This window comes from Arabidopsis thaliana (assembly GCF_000001735.4).
Source record: "Arabidopsis thaliana chromosome 1 sequence".
Lineage (NCBI taxonomy): Eukaryota > Viridiplantae > Streptophyta > Magnoliopsida > Brassicales > Brassicaceae > Arabidopsis > Arabidopsis thaliana.
Genome location: NC_003070.9, coordinates 14,849,126 through 14,870,080, shown reverse-complemented (window position 1 = coordinate 14,870,080; position 20,955 = coordinate 14,849,126). Strand labels below are relative to the sequence as shown.

Genomic DNA, 20,955 nt, shown 5'->3' with positions numbered 1-20,955 from the left:
CAGTCCCATTAAGCCTACTGGATTTCAATCTCCACCGAAACTCCAAAAAGCCCATGACACGAAATTAAAGGATCAACAGCCCATACTCGATCACAAGGCGCGTGACTTGATGGAACCCCATCATGCTGACATAAAGCACCATACTTTGTCACCTTATCACTTTGCCGACATCATAACGGGCATTGCATCCCATCCGTCCGTTTAAAAGCAACACACCTCATCCACTCATTCAAATCACAAAGGGAGATAAGTGTCACTACTCTTCACTTTTCTTCATCACTTGTGATTTCAAAAGCATCTCTCTTGTTTATCTCTCTACTTCACTACCAAAAACGCTCTCAACTCTTTCGTTGTTGCTAGCTGTTATTAACTAAAACAGAACCTCAGAAACTACTCTATTGCAACCCTGTCTCTCATTTGCTTGCTTCACTCGATCGCGACCTGAGTTCTCAGTATCAAATTCTACTCGATCGCAACTCTATATCAACAGGAAGTCATTTCTTTCATTGTCTTTGTTTGTTTCTCACTAACCTACTAAGCTTTAGTTGTAAGTTTCAAATCGATTTCAGCCTCAAGATGAGTTCACACAGCTACGAATCATCTATGGATGCCGACTACAATGTTGATGATGCTGAATCTTGGTCAACTAGGCCAGAGAGAGAAGCAGAGGAGTATAGGCGATTTGTGGAGGAAACAAAGCGAGCAGTCGCCAATGACAGGAGAAGAGAAGAGATTTCCAGAGGAAAACGAGCAATGACAGAGAACCATGAGTTGGTCGATGAAGAGATAGAGGATGATGCAGAGTACATTCCGGAGCAGACCCGTAAGACCACCAAGTCCCTAATGAAAGAAGACAAGCTGACCCTAGGAGACTACTACAAGGCTCTCAAAAGAAATTCGTTTTGGGGAACAAGATATCCTCACCCTGAGACAATGGCGGAGTTAGGCATCTTGGAAGACGTTCAGCTCTTGTTCGAGAAATGCCACATGACAACACTCATGTCTCATCCCTATCCTACCTATGAGGATGAGACACTTCAATTCCTTTCATCACTTCAAGTGGAATTGTTTGAGGGGTTGTCAGCTGCTGAGTTAAGAGAAGAAGGGCTTGGTTACTCAAGCTTCACCATCGATGACCGCGACTATATCATGGCAATCAAGACGCTAGAATCCATGTTCGGGTTTCCCAGTGGCACGGGAACGAAACTGAGGTTTTCCCAAGAAGAGTTAAAATCTTTGTGGAACACGATTGGAGATACCACCAGCTTCAACTCCGCTAGATCCAAGAGCAACTCCATCCGCAATCCCGCCATTCGCTATTTCAGAGAGCCATGGCCAATGTCCCTTACGCTAGGGAAATATCCGCCACTGTGACGAACCAAGACATGGAGACGTTAGACCTGGCGCTGCTAAGTTTCCTCCGTTACACCAAGGACGGGAAAACGATGAAGGGAGATACCAATGACACACCTCCGTCAATGTATCTTCTCAATCACTTATGCAGCTACAGAGGGTGGACGATGGCCAATGGCAAGAAGAACGCGAAAGCAGCCCTTTGCATTGGAGGAGTGGTCACACCAATCCTCCTATCGTGCAACGTCCCGCTGCGACCGGATCCAATCCAACCACGATGGATTGATATCGCCCATCTCAAGCTTGCCCATGTGATCGAGCATAAGGTCTATGACGAGAGGTACGCTTTCAAGTTTGATCATCCGTCAACAGGCGAAGCAACTATTCTTCTCCCATTCAGTGAAATGACAACCATCACGGGGAGAGACAATATCGACTTCTCGCCACCACAAGAAATCATCCATGCTGTGGTTGGAAGATCCGCGTCCCGGAATGCTGAAGAAGTAGAAGGTCAGAGTGACAATGAGGAGACCAACTGGGAGAACTATGACAAGAGCCGCTACCACTTTGAAGAACACAAGCCCCCTTCACGAGAAAGCAAGAGTCTCGATGAAGCACACCAGAAGCTCAGTCTAACCCAAAGGTGGTGCAAGTTTCAAGACAAGATCATCCATAAGTGTGTCAAGGCCATTGACAACATGCACAAGGCAATCAGTTTCACCACATCCACCAGTGCGATCACCAGAGACAACTCGCCAGAAGACATGCCATCCAGGCGTCATGACATTGCCCCGCCAAGGCAATCTACTTATCAACAGAGAGAACGCGCTGCCCCGCAAGAACCCGCACGACACTCGTCTCACGAGGTCAGGGAGCACAAGAGGCGGAAGAGCGCTAGGATGGTCCGATCATCAAGCAAGGGTCGGATAATGTCGGGTCGGAGAACACGTGAGCGTCGTGCTGAACAACCTGTTGGGATTGCGATCGAGCACAATGACGAGGAGATGGCGGAGCCACATGAATGTTTGGGAAGTATAAAATTGTTAAGATATGCTCTAAAAAAAATAGGTGGCAACAAAAACAGAAAAAGAAAAAAAAAATGATAAGAGCCATAAGAGTTTAAGAAAAACCCAATTCACTAGACTAGACTCATAGAGTTTAAGAAAAGCTTCTCCTTAAGAACAAGAGCCAAAGAAAATAAAAGAAAACATTGATCCAAGAAAAAAATCGAAATATGCCTTTAGTGCAAAAGGGTAGACTTAGGATCATCATTGTGTTTAGAGATAAGACCATCTACTTGTTATTCACGGTTTATGTCATTGGGTAGATGGGGTGCTATTCTTGTATGCATAGGTTGGCACTTACCTTTAACATTCTTCTAAAGCTCAGTCCTTTTTCATTGAGAGTCCGCTGCTATTAAAATCTGAACCACTAAAAAGGGACCATCTTTGTCTCATAACCTGTCATTAGCCAAATGAGTTCACTAGGGATTGGTTGATCTTGACGCATTGTGCATTTGATTGTAGGTTTGGATCATAACAGAGCATGGCTAAAGTTTTTAAGTAGAAGTCGATCACCTCGCATCTTAGAAATGTAAGCTGGTACAGTGATCTTAATTGTCATATCTCATGCTTTGGTTCTGAATTCCCAACTTCAAACCTCTCCTTCCGCTTATGTCTTCTTGTTTGCTTGAGGGCAAGCAAAGACTAAGTTTGGGGGAGTTGATATGTCTATAATTTGCATGATTTAGGCATTCATTCTTCACCACTTTGTCAATGTTTCATCCATAAATCATCTCATTAAGAGTCGTTTTAGTGTGTCTTACATACTTAGGACGATTTTGCATTAGGATTGCATGTGCATGGCATATTTGGTTGTTTTCAGGTACTTTGTATGTTTTTGGAGTTCAAACAGAGGAAAAACAGAACATGAAGTCGGAATGCCCAATGACGCCTTCGGCAAAAGTACTCTATTGCAGCCTCGGAGCCCTGCCAGGGCAAATCACTCTATCGCAACCCCGAAGAAGCAAGCAACTCAGTTTCACTCAATCGCGAAGCCGGAGGAAGCACCTCATCAGAACCACTCGATCACCACTCGATCACCAAAAGGCCTATCGGCTCGTTCTGCACTCATGACATCCACTCGATCGCATTCGATCACAGGTTCGCTAGACCATTCAATCCCGACTTCACTGCATCTCACTCGATCGCAAGACGGAGCCCTTGAAGCCCAGTTTGATCAATGACATACTCGATCACTGGAAAGCTCATTTCAGCCCGTCAGATGCCAATGACACATTCGGTCGCGGGGTCATGACGTGAAGATTCGCTTTATATTTAGTTTCCTTATTTCTTTCATTTCTCGCTTATATAAACTGCCTCTTAGGGTTTTCTCTAGGGCATCCGTTATTATCTCGCTTTTACATTTTCGCAACTTTGATAGCCGCAGTGTTTCTCCTGCGACTTTGTATTTTCACCTTCAAGTATTTGATATTCAGTTTTCGTTTAAGTCTTTCGTCATTTCTGCTATCATGTTTTCAATCGTTGCTTTGCTATTGTCTTTGATTATGTTTGAGTAGTGAACTATATTTCTGAGGATGGGATAGAATAGTTGTGGTTTACTTGGTTGTTTTAGGTGGTTGAGTTTAGAATACTAGAATCCCTTTTGGATTAGTTGCGCTTATTGCTTGTTTCACTAGCTAATGTGGAGTATGAGTCCAGACGTCCAGCGCTCAGAAGGCGTTTAATGGGCGTTGGATCCTATTAATTCCAGAGATATCTGACTCTACCCCAAGGGATTGGCTGTAGAGAGGGTATTGACTTTAACATGTTGATTCGATAATGCCTGCTTAGTTAGAGATCGCTAAAGGGATTTACGTCAGTGTCTAGCTTTGCTTGAGGATTTCTATCACGGGAGTGAATTAATCTGTTGTTGAACTTGTTGTCTAGGGATAGCTTCTGTGAAGTTTTGTCAACCGCCTGAATAGATTAAGTAGACCACACTATTCGATTACCCCATCCTTAGGAATCGTTTATCCATTTGATTGCATGTTATCATTTCTGCTTTGTCATTCACTTGCCTACTATTGCCATTTATGCTTTTAGTTTCATTTCATTTCTGTTATTGCATACTAGGACTGTTAGAACCAACCAACTTTCTGCTTGGCTTGACTTAGAGTTTTTTGATCATATCTCATCTGTTTGCATCACACCGGATTGGATTGACATCCTAAAATACTACAACGACAAGATAGTGTTTTAGGGATTAATTGAGAAAAATCATACTATCAGAGATGAAGAGATGAGGTTGTTGAGTTCGGGAATTTCAATGGGGGGACCAAAGTGATTATGGGGGGGACAAGAAGACAAAGGGACAAAAGCGTTTCAATGGAGGCGGTTCACGAGGCGTCGGTGTCTACGAAGAGGGTCTCTTTGGTTTCTTCACTCGATCGGACGGTGAGAAGTGCTCCATCTTTATTTATTCAATCAAACGGACCAAAACGAATCGCAAGAAATCACTCGATCAAACGATGGTGATGCTCCTCTCATTTGGTCATCCAAATCAATGGCTCAAAATACTCCTCCTCATTTTACTCGATCAACAGTTGAGATCTTTCTTGACTTGGTTTGAAATTACTCGACCGTTGACTCCCTTAGGGTCACTAAAACAAACCTGAAACACTTAAACAAAAACATCAAAAATAACAAGAAAAATAGAAAGTTATTTACATGGATAGACATGGGACTTCCTCCCAAGTGAGCTTGTTTTAAGTCACTAAGCTTGACTCTTACAGTGCTTAGTCCAAAAAAAGGTTGAAGAGAGGAACAGAAAAGTCCTCATCTTTAATGGTTGAATTTTCAATGTTTGAATCATACTCTGCATCCTCTCTTGAGACATGGTAGGAGGAGTACTCATTTGATTTTTCTTCAAAGTAAGCTTCTTTCTGATCAACAGAGTAGTCTTCTTCTTCTGAACCTGGCTCCTTTGACCAATCCTCAAATTCAAAATTGGGGTAGCCTTTAATCATTTCTTAAAGTTCCAAGATTGCATGGTTCAGTCCTTCCATTTTGTAAGTTAGCTCCCCAATGGTATCCTCTTGAGCTTTGTATTCTATCCTGAGTTCTAGAAGTTATTCAGTAACATAATCAAGTGTCAAGTGTTCTTCTTCAGCAGAGGGGTAGGTGGGCTGTTTAGGCACTCCCGGAGAATAAGTTAGAATAGGAGTTTCCTCCTCACTCAACAACTTGCTCTCTAGGCTTCTTTCCTCTAAGTGAACTCCTTTCAGATCTTCTGGTGCAAACCATGCTGTTGTGAAATTTTCATCTTCCTTGACAGCTAGTGCAGTTTCCATCTTCTCTTCGTCAATACCATCTGAAATCTTTTTAACTCTTTTTTCAAACAGCCAAAGTTGATCCTTCAGCTTCATCACCCTTGAAAATAATCCCTCTATGACTCTGCTTTACCATTCAAAATTTTTTTCTCATCTCATACCAGTCATCTTCTGTAGGATCTTCAATCTAAAATAGTGTTTCTGTTGCTCTCTTCTTGTGGTCAAAAGTTCTCTTCAGCTTGCTAAGTTGAGAAGTATAATTGACTTTTGGTGAGGTTTCAGCTTTTGTTTCTTCATCAACATACATATCTTGAATTCGGGTTAATTTCCACCCCTCAAGATTACATAGGTTCTGCCATTGGTAAATTGACAATAACATTGTCACCTTTATTCAATCAAGGTGTCCTTCGTGGCAAGATAAAGGTTAGTTCACAAAGTTGGATTGGGACGGTTTAATAAGTCCTAAATTAGCAATATGGAAGTAGAGAAAGGCCTTTCACGATGAATGTCAAGATTCAGGGTCAGACGTATAATCTTTCAAAACTGTCGCCCACTTCACATCGCACTCAGTAATCAGTTTCCATTAACTAATCTTAATTAAATATTAATGTGTTTAGACATTGGGTTGTTCACGGCTACCTTTATTACCTTTTTGTCTGCTACTTATAGTGTTTGATGTATAAGTGGTACTGAATTTTCAATTTCTCACTATTAGTCCAACTAATGTTTCGAAGTTAATAAAAGTAGAGAGTGGATTTGTATTCATGGACACATACAATTTATACAAAATATATTCAGCTGAACAAAATGTTGGGTTAACGCAGATTTAGCAATGTGGATAGTTATATATGGATTCCGAATTTGGGAAATTAGGGAAATAGTATTCGGTACTTATCCTCTATATTAAAACACTGCGTCTATGTATTTATTTCCATCATACCAATAGAAATAACCCTAAATACTCTCAAAATTATTATAATTTTCCAACTCCATCATACCAATAGAAATAACCCTAAACACTGCGTCTAAGTATTCATTTCTGATGAAGTTTTAAAGGAGGTTTGTCTTGATGAGTTTATTACGGTTTCCTCTTTATGCATCGAAGGGTCGCCCTACCGGCCATTTTTGCTAAGGTGTTTACAGTCTGGTAACAACACAGCCAAATACATCGAAGGCTTACGACTAGCTGCTCTAGTTGGCCCCTATAATCAAGCTTTGAATAAGCTGCAGTTCAGACTTTCATCTTACTAAAGAACTGGTTGCTAGCTGGGAGAGAGGGAAAGGATGTTCTTATGTCCACAAAAACCCTAGCCTCTGTTTGCATTGACATGGACAATCATTTTATGTGGTGGTCAATGCCTCATTCTAAGTACTACAGTTTCTTCCAAAAATGTCTTGGTGCAAATAATCCGTATGCAAAGTTTGTAGAGAAGAACAAAGGACTGGCGTATGAGTCAACAACCGGGTACTATCAGATGAGATGCCGATGGAATGTTACTCACGACAAACCCGTGTTCATTGACATGAATAACGAGAAAAGGTGCATTATGCATCCTCCTTTCCAGCCAGGAAGAATGGTGAGGCGTACGTGCCATAGGTGCAAGAAAGTTGGGCATAGGTGCAAAAAGTGTCTCACTTAAGGTGGACCTCATGAATAAGAAGATCTATGGGTTTGTGTTTTTGTTGGTTAGTAACATCTAAGTGTTTTTTGTTTTTGTTATATTATATTAAGTTTTAGGGGAATATAAACCAGTAAAGATTGTGATCTTTAATTTACAATGACATATAAGGTCCAATTTTTTATTTAGTCATATGTTTTCATTTTCGTTATTGGAAATTGTTTCGTTTGTTATCCTTGTAAGAAAATATATATCTCCAATCCATGGAGTCTTATTCATTAAATGGCAATTTTGTATCCTTTGATATAAAGAAAATTGTTTAGTTTGTTATCCATATAAATCTATAATCAAAATGAGGAAAAAACATAATAGTGAATATGTCTAGAAACTAGCATCGGAAGGACATATGTGTTGACGATGGATCCCTTGATGTATAGCTTCACGAATAATATTCAACAGATAAATCAATATAAAGGGTGTTAGTAGGAAGTGAAAACCTGACGTATTAGGTCTAAAAAGAACGAATAGATTATGATACCTACTACAAAAAGGGCTAAGGTTATAGTGTTTAGGATTATAGAAATTAGGGTATAGGGATTCTCTAATTTCCCTCATTCGGAATCCTTGGAAAACTATCTACATTATTAAATCAGCATTAATAAAACATTTTGTTCAGCATGATATATTTGATATAAATTTTATGTGTCCATGAATACATATCCACTTGAACCTTTAATAACACTCAAGAAAATTAGTTGGACTAATTCTGACCAATTGAAAATTCAGTACAACTTATTAATCAAAACGTAGGTAGATAATAGAATCGAAATGGTTAAGCAATGATGAATAGCCGAATTATACTTTGATAAATATACTAACAGAAATTACAATAATTTCGGAAATAAAACGATTAAAAACATAAACAAATAAAATAAAAAGCAAAAATAAAACGAGGATATTTTTCATAGATCTAAGCTGCGATCTCAGGTCTTCAATGTCTTCCCGAAGAACGGAATCTAGATCCCGCGACTCCTGTGACAAAGATGTAATCACGGAATCACAAAATTTAGCCCTTTTTCACTTTTTAGTGTATAAGCCTCGATGTTATCCACTTTTCTATCAACTCATAGATCTCTTCAACGATACATGTATCCGTCCATTTGAACAAATGGTTCCGATTTTCCTGTATTATCGATAGTTAATTCGGATAGCAAGTAGTATGAATTATCAGATAATTAGTAGATTTACTTACGGAAGATCCCAGTGGACATGCATAAAACAAACGACCAGGGTTCCTTGGAGTAGCTGATGTTTTCATCACTACTTCCTCGTCACAAGGGCAGAACATCGGGATACCTCCAAGTCGATCTACCATGTTCAAGTTTCTATAGAAGTGTAAAAGTGTAAATGATTAAAATATTATATAAATTAAATAAAAAGTATAATCACCTTCAAAGTATAATTTTAATATTAAAATATTATATAAGCGGACCATTTTATGGTTTAGTTGATTAAAATATTATATAAATTAAATAAAAAGTATAATTATGGTTTTATTTATACAAATCCACTAGTGACAAATCCATGAATATTGAAGTAGTCCATGAATACAAATCCACATAAACATACATAACACAAACCGTAGAAAATGATGTAATGTTTTAATATAGAGAACAATTACCGAATACCTAAATAATTATTTTGATAGTATTTATGGTTGATTCGATTGGTATGATGGAGATAAATACTTAGACGCAGAGTTTTAATAAAGAGAACAATTACCGGATACTATTTCCTTAAATTCCCTTATTCGAAATCTATGGAAACCTATCCACTTGTGACAAATCCATTCATAAAAAGTAAAATTATGATTTCAAGTATACAAATCCATTAGTGACAAATCCATGAATATTGAACTAGTCCAAAGATACAAATCCACAAAATCATACATAATACAAACTGTAGAAAATGATGTTCTAACATTTTAGTTCGTTATTGATTAACAGCTTAACACAGAGCAAATTTCCAACAAACTGAAAATTGATCTAACACAAAGCACGGATCTTAAAAAAATAAGTGAGGACAAAGCACTCGGGGCAAACATCCAAACTCCCAAAATGTAGTAAATGACAATCTGGGATAGAGTTTAAAATCCTATACCCCCGGTATAGTTGCTGTCCTGTTGGAGCCATGTCTTGTATCTGAGTCATGACCTGCTCGGCGCAATTAACAGCTTCCTGGAAATTATTAAACATCTCCAAATACTTTTTTAGTATTATTCTACCATCCTCTGGATTACAGCAAAGAACATAAAAAATACCAAAAACAAAATAAGAGTGTAAGTAATGAACTGCAGCTTATTCAAGCTTGAACATAGGGGCCAACTAGAGCAGCTAGTCGTAAGCCTTCGATGTATTGGGCTGTGGTGGTACCAGACTGTAAACACCTTAGCAAAAATGGCCGGTAGGGCGAGCCTTTCATGGCATAAAGAGGAAACCGTAGTTAACTCATCAGAACAACCTTCCTTTAAAACTTCATCAGAAATGAATACTTAAACCCAGGGTTTAGGGTAATTTCTATTGGTATGACGGAGTTGAGAATTATAATAATTCTGGAAGATTTAGGTTTTTTCTTTTGGTTGATGAGAATAATCCATGACCCGTGGTTTAATTAAGGAAATGTCCGATACATTTCCCTATTCCCCATTCGGAACCAATTTACTATCCATTGGTAATCTGGTAACCACACTTGGTACCGGAATATTGGAAATTGTTGGGCCGAAAACACCCTTTATTTTTATCTAAACATGGGGACAAGGGAAATGAACTCCACTTTATATACATAATGTGTACAATAANNNNAGCGCATGCTACATCCGGAAGCAAGAGGGTTCACAAGGGGTACAACATTACAACCCAACCCTACCTCTCCTACAGAGCACCAATGTACTAACCCCCAAGATCAAGTTATCCACCACAACAGAATCAGTCCAAACCTTTTGTTCAGTACAACCAAGGTTATGTCCCTAAACAACAGTTCAATGGAAGCTACCAACAGCAGAATCCACTACCAGGTTCACTCAACAACCACAACAAGCCCCAACAGCTCAAGATCCTGAAATTAAGCAACTCATTCAACAGATCATCCAAGGACAAGCAACTAGAGCCATGGCTTTTGAAAAGAAGATAGTTGAACTACACAACAAGATCGATTGTTCTTACAACGATCTGAATGTCAAGTTTGAAGCTCTGAATTCAAAAATCAAGTATGTGGAGAGTCAATTTGCATCAACCTCTGCTCCGAAGCATCCTTAGCAACTTCCAGGGAAAGCAGTCCAGAATCCTAAAGACTATGCTACTGCTAATGCTATCACCATCCACCAAGAAGATGAGTCTCCACCAAATCATCAGACTCTCAATACTGAGGACAGTATGATTCAAGAAGGAGGGGATTCAACTCAAATTGCTGCACCTGCCACCCAGCAATTCATCTGGACCATAGAGCACACACCTTTGCTGAACACTCAACATTCTGGAAAAAAGTTCAAAATTGAAAAACTCAAGAAAGATCAGAATCAAGAGATGATTAGCAGTGCCTCCACTCAAGAAACATACAAGAAGAAAGTCATCCAAGAAAAACTTGATGATCCGGTTCATTCACTCTGCCATGCTCTCTAGGATCATTGACATTCAATATGTGCCTTTGTGATTTGGGAGCATCTGTTAGCCTTATGCCTCTCTCTACAGCTAAAAGGCTAGGGATCATGGAATTCAAATTCTGCAACTTAGCTGATGGTTCTGTTGCACACCCTCATGGTCTAATAGAAAATCTGCCTGTCAAGATTGGAAATGTTGAGATACCTACAGACTTTGTGGTATTAGACGTGGATGAAGAAGGCAAGGATCCCCTGATCCTAGGCAGACCATTCTTAGCTTCAGCTGGAGCAGTCATAGATGTCAGGAATGGAAAAATTAATCTGAACCTTGAAAAAGGCATCAAGATGAAGTTTGACATCAGAGAAGCTTCAAAGAAATCAACAACAGGAGGTCAGAGTTTTGGAATTCAAGATATGTATGTTGATGAAGAAACAAAAGCTGAAACCTCACCAAAAGTCAATTATACTTCTCAACTTAGCAAGCTGAAGAGAACTTTTGACCACAAGAAGAGAGCAACAGAAACACTATTTTAGATTGAAGATCCTACAGAAGATGACTGGTATGAGATGAGAAAAAAATTTTGAATGGTAAAGCAGAGTCATAGAGGGATTATTTTCAAGGGTGATGAAGCTGAAGGATCAACTTTGGCTGTTTGAAAAAAGAGTTAAAAAGATTTCAGATGGTATTGACGAAGAGAAGATGGAAACTGCACTAGCTGTCAAGGAAGATGAAAATTTCACAACAGCATGGTTTGCACCAGAAGATCTGAAAGGAGTTCACTTAGAGGAAAGAAGCCTAGAGAGCAAGTTGTTGAGTGAGGAGGAAACTCCTATTCTAACTTATTCTCCGGGAGTGCCTAAACAGCCCACCTACCCCTCTGCTGAAGAAGAACACTTGACACTTGATTATGTTACTGAATAACTTCTAGAACTCAGGATAGAATACAAAGCTCAAGAGGATACCATTGGGGAGCTAACTTACAAAATGGAAGGACTGAACCATGCAATCTTGGAACTTTAAGAAATGATTAAAGGCTACCCCAATTTTGAATTTGAGGATTGGTCAAAGGAGCCAGGTTCAGAAGAAGAAGACTACTCTGTTGATCAGAAAGAAGCTTACTTTGAAGAAAAATCAAATGAGTACTCCTCCTACCATGTCTCAAGAGAGGATGCAGAGTATGATTCAAACATTGAAAATTCAACCATTAAAGATGAGGACTTTTCTGTTCCTCTCTTCAACCTTTTTTTGGACTAAGCACTGTAAGAGTCAAGCTTAGTGACTTAAAACAAGCTCACTTGGGAGGAAGTCCCATGTCTATCCATGTAAATAACTTTCTATTTTTCTTGTTATTTTTGATGTTTTTGTTTAAGTGTTTCAGGTTTGTTTTAGTGACCCTAAGGGAGTCAACGGTCGAGTAATTTCAAACCAAGTCAAGAAAGATCTCAACTGTTGATCGAGTAAAATGAGGAGGAGTATTTTGAGCCATTGATTTGGATGACCAAATGAGAGGAGCATCACCATCGTTTGATCGAGTGATTTCTTGCGATTCGTTTTGGTCCGTTTGATTGAATAAATAAAGATGGAGCACTTCTCACCGTCCGATCGAGTGAAGAAACCAAAGAGACCCTCTTCGTAGACACCGACGCCTCGTGAACCGCCTCCATTGAAACGCTTTTGTCCCTTTGTCTTCTTGTCCCCCCCATAATCACTTTGGTCCCCCCATTGAAATTCCCGAACTCAACAACCTCATCTCTTCATCTCTGATAGTATGATTTTTCTCAATTAATCCCTAAAACACTATCTTGTCGTTGTAGTATTTTAGGATGTCAATCCAATCCGGTGTGATGCAAACAGATGAGATATGATCAAAAAACTCTAAGTCAAGCCAAGCAGAAAGTTGGTTGGTTCTAACAGTCCTAGTATGCAATAACAGAAATGAAATGAAACTAAAAGCATAAATGGCAATAGTAGGCAAGTGAATGACAAAGCAGAAATGATAACATGCAATCAAATGGATAAACGATTCCTAAGGATGGGGTAATCGAATAGTGTGGTCTACTTAATCTATTCAGGCGGTTGACAAAACTTCACAGAAGCTATCCCTAGACAACAAGTTCAACAACAGATTAATTCACTCCCGTGATAGAAATCCTCAAGCAAAGCTAGACACTGACGTAAATCCCTTTAGCGATCTCTAACTAAGCAGGCATTATCGAATCAACATGTTAAAGTCAATACCCTCTCTACAGCCAATCCCTTGGGGTAGAGTCAGATATCTCTGGAATTAATAGGATCCAACGCCCATTAAACGCCTTCTGAGCGCTGGACGTCTGGACTCATACTCCACATTAGCTAGTGAAACAAGCAATAAGCGCAACTAATCCAAAAGGGATTCTAGTATTCTAAACTCAACCACCTAAAACAACCAAGTAAACCACAACTATTCTATCCCATCCTCAGAAATATAGTTCACTACTCAAACATAATCAAAGACAATAGCAAAGCAACGATTGAAAACATGATAGCAGAAATGACGAAAGACTTAAACGAAAACTGAATATCAAATACTTGAAGGTGAAAATACAAAGTCGCAGGAGAAACACTGCGGCTATCAAAGTTGCGAAAATGTAAAAGCGAGATAATAACGGATGCCCTAGAGAAAACCCTAAGAGGCAGTTTATATAAGCGAGAAATGAAAGAAATAAGGAAACTAAATATAAAGCGAATCTTCACGTCATGACCCCGCGACCGAATGTGTCATTGGCATCTGACGGGCTGAAATGAGCTTTCCAGTGATCGAGTATGTCATTGATCAAACTGGGCTTCAAGGGCTCCGTCTTGCGATCGAGTGAGATGCAGTGAAGTCGGGATTGAATGGTCTAGCGAACCTGTGATCGAATGCGATCGAGTGGATGTCATGAGTGCAGAACGAGCCGATAGGCCTTTTGGTGATCGAGTGGTGATCGAGTGGTTCTGATGAGGTGCTTCCTCCGGCTTCGCGATTGAGTGAAACTGAGTTGCTTGCTTCTTCGGGGTTGCGATAGAGTGATTTGCCCTGGCAGGGCTCCGAGGCTGCAATAGAGTACTTTTGCCGAAGGCGTCATTGGGCATTCCGACTTCATGTTCTGTTTTTCCTCTGTTTGAACTCCAAAAACATACAAAGTACCTGAAAACAACCAAATATGCCATGCACATGCAATCCTAATGCAAAATCGTCCTAAGTATGTAAGACACACTAAAACGACTCTTAATGAGATGATTTATGGATGAAACATTGACAAAGTGGTGAAGAATGAATGCCTAAATCATGCAAATTATAGACATATCAACTCCCCCAAACTTAGTCTTTGCTTGCCCTCAAGCAAACAAGAAGACATAAGCGGAAGGAGAGGTTTGAAGTTGGGAATTCAGAACCAAAGCATGAGATATGACAATTAAGATCACTGTACCAGCTTACATTTCTAAGATGCGAGGTGATCGACTTCTACTTAAAAACTTTAGCCATGCTCTGTTATGATCCAAACCTACAATCAAATGCACAATGCGTCAAGATCAACCAATCCCTAGTGAACTCATTTGGCTAATGACAGGTTATGAGACAAAGATGGTCCCTTTTTAGTGGTTCAGATTTTAATAGCAGCGGACTCTCAATGAAAAAGGACTGAGCTTTAGAAGAATGTTAAAGGTAAGTGCCAACCTATGCATACAAGAATAGCACCCCATCTACCCAATGACATAAACCGTGAATAACAAGTAGATGGTCTTATCTCTAAACACAATGATGATCCTAAGTCTACCCTTTTGCACTAAAGGCATATTTCGATTTTTTTCTTGGATCAATGTTTTCTTTTATTTTCTTTGGCTCTTGTTCTTAAGGAGAAGCTTTTCTTAAACTCTATGAGTCTAGTCTAGTGAATTGGGTTTTTCTTAAACTCTTATGGCTCTTATCATTTTTTTTTTCTTTTTCTGTTTTTGTTGCCACCTATTTTTTTTAGAGCATATCTTAACAATTTTATACTTCCCAAACATTCATGTGGCTCCGCCATCTCCTCGTCATTGTGCTCGATCGCAATCCCAACAGGTTGTTCAGCACGACGCTCACGTGTTCTCCGACCCGACATTATCCGACCCTTGCTTGATGATCGGACCATCCTAGCGCTCTTCCGCCTCTTGTGCTCCCTGACCTCGTGAGACGAGTGTCGTGCGGGTTCTTGCGGGGCAGCGCGTTCTCTCTGTTGATAAGTAGATTGCCTTGGCGGGGCAATGTCATGACGCCTGGATGGCATGTCTTCTGGCGAGTTGTCTCTGGTGATCGCACTGGTGGATGTGGTGAAACTGATTGCCTTGTGCATGTTGTCAATGGCCTTGACACACTTATGGATGATCTTGTCTTGAAACTTGCACCACCTTTGGGTTAGACTGAGCTTCTGGTGTGCTTCATCGAGACTCTTGCTTTCTCGTGAAGGGGGCTTGTGTTCTTCAAAGTGGTAGCGGCTCTTGTCATAGTTCTCCCAGTTGGTCTCCTCATTGTCACTCTGACCTTCTACTTCTTCAGCATTCCGGGACGCGGATCTTCCAACCACAGCATGGATGATTTCTTGTGGTGGCGAGAAGTCGATATTGTCTCTCCCCGTGATGGTTGTCATTTCACTGAATGGGAGAAGAATAGTTGCTTCGCCTGTTGACGGATGATCAAACTTGAAAGCGTACCTCTCGTCATAGACCTTATGCTCGATCACATGGGCAAGCTTGAGATGGGCGATATCAATCCATCGTGGTTGGATTGGATCCGGTCGCAGCGGGACGTTGCACGATAGGAGGATTGGTGTGACCACTCCTCCAATGCAAAGGGCTGCTTTCGCGTTCTTCTTGCCATTGGCCATCGTCCACCCTCTGTAGCTGCATAAGTGATTGAGAAGATACATTGACGGAGGTGTGTCATTGGTATCTCCCTTCATCGTTTTCCCGTCCTTGGTGTAACGGAGGAAACTTAGCAGCGCCAGGTCTAACGTCTCCATGTCTTGGTTCGTCACAGTGGCGGATATTTCCCTAGCGTAAGGGACATTGGCCATGGCTCTCTGAAATAGCGAATGGCGGGATTGCGGATGGAGTTGCTCTTGGATCTAGCGGAGTTGAAGCTGGTGGTATCTCCAATCGTGTTCCACAAAGATTTTAACTCTTCTTGGGAAAACCTCAGTTTCGTTCCCGTGCCACTGGGAAACCCGAACATGGATTCTAGCGTCTTGATTGCCATGATATAGTCGCGGTCATCGATGGTGAAGCTTGAGTAACCAAGCCCTTCTTCTCTTAACTCAGCAGCTGACAACCCCTCAAACAATTCCACTTGAAGTGATGAAAGGAATTGAAGTGTCTCATCCTCATAGGTAGGATAGGGATGAGACATGAGTGTTGTCATGTGGCATTTCTCGAACAAGAGCTGAACGTCTTCCAAGATGCCTAACTCCGCCATTGTCTCAGGGTGAGGATATCTTGTTCCCCAAAACGAATTTCTTTTGAGAGCCTTGTAGTAGTCTCCTAGGGTCAGCTTGTCTTCTTTCATTAGGGACTTGGTGGTCTTACGGGTCTGCTCCGGAATGTACTCTGCATCATCCTCTATCTCTTCATCGACCAACTCATGGTTCTCTGTCATTGCTCGTTTTCCTCTGGAAATCTCTTCTCTTCTCCTGTCATTGGCGACTGCTCGCTTTGTTTCCTCCACAAATCGCCTATACTCCTCTGCTTCTCTCTCTGGCCTAGTTGACCAAGATTCAGCATCATCAACATTGTAGTCGGCATCCATAGATGATTCGTAGCTGTGTGAACTCATCTTGAGGCTGAAATCGATTTGAAACTTACAACTAAAGCTTAGTAGGTTAGTGAGAAACAAACAAAGACAATGAAAGAAATGACTTCCTGTTGATATAGAGTTGCGATCGAGTAGAATTTGATACTGAGAACTCAGGTCGCGATCGAGTGAAGCAAGCAAATGAGAGACAGGGTTGCAATAGAGTAGTTTCTGAGGTTCTGTTTTAGTTAATAACAGCTAGCAACAACGAAAGAGTTGAGAGCGTTTTTGGTAGTGAAGTAGAGAGATAAACAAGAGAGATGCTTTTGAAATCACAAGTGATGAAGAAAAGTGAAGAGTAGTGACACTTATCTCCCTTTGTGATTTGAATGAGTGGATGAGGTGTGTTGCTTTTAAACGGACGGATGGGATGCAATGCCCGTTATGATGTCGGCAAAGTGATAAGGTGACAAAGTATGGTGCTTTATGTCAGCATGATGGGGTTCCATCAAGTCACGCGCCTTGTGATCGAGTATGGGCTGTTGATCCTTTAATTTCGTGTCATGGGCTTTTTGGAGTTTCGGTGGAGATTGAAATCCAGTAGGCTTAATGGGACTGAGGTTTGTCATTGACGTTCTATGGACACCTTCACTCCTCCTTGCGATCTAGTAGAAAATTGTTATCCCGAAACTGCTAGATCGCACTCCTGAGCTTTCACTCCTACGTTGTGATCGAGTATTTGAAATTTTTTTGTAAAATTTTCATTTTAACACTCGATCACATCCTTGTTGATCACTCCAGCTGTTATTCATTTCCTGAGAAACAAAGACACAACCAAAACGAATCAAAAGTAACAAATAAATAAAAAGTATATACAGGGATAGTCATGGGACTTCCTCCCAAGTGAGCTTGTTTAGAGTCTCTACCTTGACTCCTCACACTAATCAAGTGGAGAAAATGTGACAGAGGGAACTTGAGAAGTCCTCCTCTTCACTGATATCATCATCATACTCAGCATCCTCCCTTGACAGTTGCACAGCTGAGTATTCAATTCTTCTTTCCTCATAGTAGGCTGCTTCCTCCTCTGGAGGATAGTCTTCCTCTTCTGACCAATCCCAAGTGATCTCCTTTCTTGAAATTGTGTCATGGTTGAGCTGGGGTTGAACCTCCTTTTGCATTCGACTTAGTTTGTCTCCAAGGTTTTCAACAGTGTAGCTGAGCTTCTAAATGGTTCTATTCTGGAGATCAGTCTTCCTTTTGAGTTCCAGCCAATCAAGTGAGGAGGGTATACTCGATCGAGTAGTCGAGTTTGATGTCGGAGTTTGAACCAAAATTTGCTCCTTCCCTCTTTTGATCTCAAGTCCTTCACTTGGAACAGCTCTCTGGATCTCTAAGGTTTTTCCTTCTGTTGGTGACCTTGTCGGAAATTTGTTGATGTCAAACTGTAACTTGACATGCCTCCCAAGGTTGAGATCAATCTTACCATATCTGACATCTATTACTGCTCCCACTGAGGCTAAGAAAGGTCTTCCTAAGATCAGAGGTACCTCAACTCCATCTACCATTACTGGCACTTTCTTTAGAATGCTGAAAGGTCTCCTCGAAATTCTATCAGCAAGGATCAAGGTGATGTCATAGGGCTTGTACTGAACAAATCCTAGCTTCCTTGCCATAGAGAGTAGCATTAAACTGACTGAGGCTCCTAGATCACATAGACAATTGCTGAAAGTTAATTGCCTAATCAAATATGGTAGAGTGAAAGATCCAGGATCTTCCAGCTTCTCTTGAATAATCCTCTCACTACCGGCTTGATGCATAATGACATCGTCTTCGTCATCTGAATCCTGATATATATTGAGCATTTCCAGTATCAGGTTTCTCACATCTTTGTGAGGGTCTGAAATCAACTTGAGGACTTCTACTAAGGGCATCACAGCTTCCATCTCATCAAGTTGTTTTTCTACCAGAGATTCATATCTGCTTTCCAAGCTTTCCTGAACGTCCATGGAAGAGCAAGTGAGGGTGATGGAGCTGGCTTGAATCGTTTTACCATCCTCTCGATTATAGCAGCCTTCTCCTCCAAATCAGACTGAGCCTGATAGAAAGGTTGAGCTGAATAATCGATCTCAGCAACAGAGACTTCAATCTGAGTGGAAGCCTTCCCTTCTTGAATTACACTGTCCTCAGTGTTTGATGTAGAGACATGTTGAGTTGGCAGCTCTCGCTCATGTCTGATAGTGATTGCGTGTGCAGTGGCATACTCCTTAGGGTTCTGGATTGCTTTTCCTGGAAGTTGGCCTGGGTTGTTTGTAACAGGTAGTGAAGTTGTGATGCCGTCCAGATATCGTACCCTTGTGTTCAATGATTCCAACCTGCTACTTAGTTCATTGAACTGTCTGTCAAATTTGTTGTTTAAGTCAACCAGCTTCTTAGCGGATTCCATTACCCTTGCGGCTTGGCCTTGCATGATCTGTTGGAGCATATTCTTTATGTCTGATTCTTGGGGTGCAGAGGCCTGATGTTGTTGTGGTGTGAAACCAGGTGGTGGTTGTTGCTGTTGATACCCTCCTTAGAACTGCTGCTTAGGAACGAACCCTTGGCTTTGGTTATAAGTAACAAACGGTTTGGGTTGGTTCTGCTGCTGCTGTTGAGGGTAAACTTGGTCCTGAGGATTGGCGACATTTGTGCTTCTGTATGACAGATTTGGGTTGGGCCTGTAATTCTTGTACCCTTTGTTGTAGCCGCCTTGGTTTTGAACATAACTGATTTCAGCGCCCTGATCATTCTCTCCCTCTTGGATTTGGAATACTTCGTCTTCATAGGCAAAGTGAACATGCTTCTGCTGCACTTGGAGGAGTTTGTCGATTTTGTCATGGAGAGCTTTAATCTCTCGGCGGTGCTTGTCATCAGATTCAGTACTGGTGCGAATGCTTTTGTCATAATCCTCGTTGTAATTGCCATCCGACTGAGCCAAGTTTTCAACTAGCTCCCATCCGTCTTCGACATCCTTGTTAAGGAAATTCCCGTTGGAGGCGGTGTCAAGGAGCATACATATCTTAGGCAGGACGCCTCTGTAAAGTGTGCTGAGAAGAGAAGCTTCCTTAAATCCGTGATGAGGGCATTTGGTTTGATAACCCTTAAAGCGCTCCCAAGCTTCACAGAAGCTTTCATTTTGCTTCTGAGTGAATCCGGATATCTCGTTCCGGAGTCTTGCAGTCCTGGAGTTGGAGAACAATTTTGCCAAGAAGGCCTTTTTGCAGTCATCCCAGGTCGTGATTGATCCCTGGGGTAGCGTCTTTTCCCACGGATGGGCTTTATCTCCAAGTGAAAACGGAAACAAGCGAAGCTTGAAACCATCTTCACTAACTCCATTGATTTTAGTAAGGCCATAGAGCCTTTCGAACTCGTCAAGATGATCTAGCGGATCCTCCATTGGCAGGCCATGAAACTTGTTCCCCTGAACCATTGCAATGAGACCGCTTTTGATCTCAAAGTTGTTGTTCTGTACTGGAGGTGGAACAATTCCATGACGCTGGTTGTGGTTGTGAGGGAAGTCACCAGCACCAATGTTGGTAGGTTGCTCTTGCTCATCTACAACGTCAGCCATTGTGTCGGTTTTTGTCTGTTCTCTTAGTTGGCGAGCAATACGGTCGATGTTATCGTTGAATAGGAGGTTCTGATTTCCTTGTGACCGTGTATGTATGCAACAGATAGCAGTCGGGCTATTAACAGACGAATCAGAGATGCGTCTGGAAAGCGGGTTGCAAGGTACCTGAAACACAAAGACAGAAAAGGCAAAATGTTAGTAACTTGTGTAACAAAAACGAACTTGATCTTAACGTTTCCAATGATCTCAAATATAGCAAACAAACACAATCCCCGACAACAGCGCCAAATTGATAGTAGGATTTTTCACAATTAATCCCTAAAACACTATCTTGTCGTTGTAGTATTTTAGGATGTCAATCCAATCCGGTGTGATGCAAACAGATGAGATATGATCAGAAAACTCTAAGTCAAGCCAAGCAGAAAGTTGGTTGGTTCTAAAAGTCCTAGTATGCAATAACATAAATGAAATGAAACTAAAAGCAGAAATGGCAATAGCAGGCAAGTGAATGACAAAGCAGAAATGATAACAGGCAATCAAATGGATAAACGATTCCTAAGGATGGGGTAATCGAATAGTGTGGTCTACTTAATCTATTCAGGCGG

The 20,955-nt window shown here is 41.0% G+C and overlaps 6 pseudogenes across 6 annotated transcripts; 2 read left to right on the top strand and 4 right to left on the bottom strand.

Moving 5' to 3' along the window:
- Window positions 1-603: 603 nt before the first annotated feature.
- On the top strand, window positions 604-2,634 carry AT1G40072 (annotated as a pseudogene; the record flags this gene model as incomplete). Its single annotated transcript has 1 exon — window positions 604-2,634.
- Window positions 2,635-5,153: 2,519 nt separating this feature from the next.
- AT1G40071 lies at window positions 5,154-5,915 on the bottom strand (annotated as a pseudogene; the record flags this gene model as incomplete). The annotated part of the gene is made up of 1 exon: window positions 5,154-5,915.
- Window positions 5,916-9,566: 3,651 nt separating this feature from the next.
- On the bottom strand, window positions 9,567-9,741 carry AT1G40069 (annotated as a pseudogene). The gene has a single exon.
- Window positions 9,742-10,170: 429 nt separating this feature from the next.
- On the top strand, window positions 10,171-12,376 carry AT1G40070 (annotated as a pseudogene; the record flags this gene model as incomplete). The annotated part of the gene is made up of 1 exon: window positions 10,171-12,376.
- A 2,529-nt stretch (window positions 12,377-14,905) lies between these two features.
- On the bottom strand, window positions 14,906-16,785 carry AT1G39990 (annotated as a pseudogene; the record flags this gene model as incomplete). The annotated part of the gene is made up of 2 exons: window positions 14,906-16,007; window positions 16,256-16,785.
- Window positions 16,786-17,690: 905 nt separating this feature from the next.
- Window positions 17,691-20,446, bottom strand: AT1G39910 (annotated as a pseudogene; the record flags this gene model as incomplete). The annotated part of the gene is made up of 1 exon: window positions 17,691-20,446.
- Window positions 20,447-20,955: the final 509 nt, after the last annotated feature.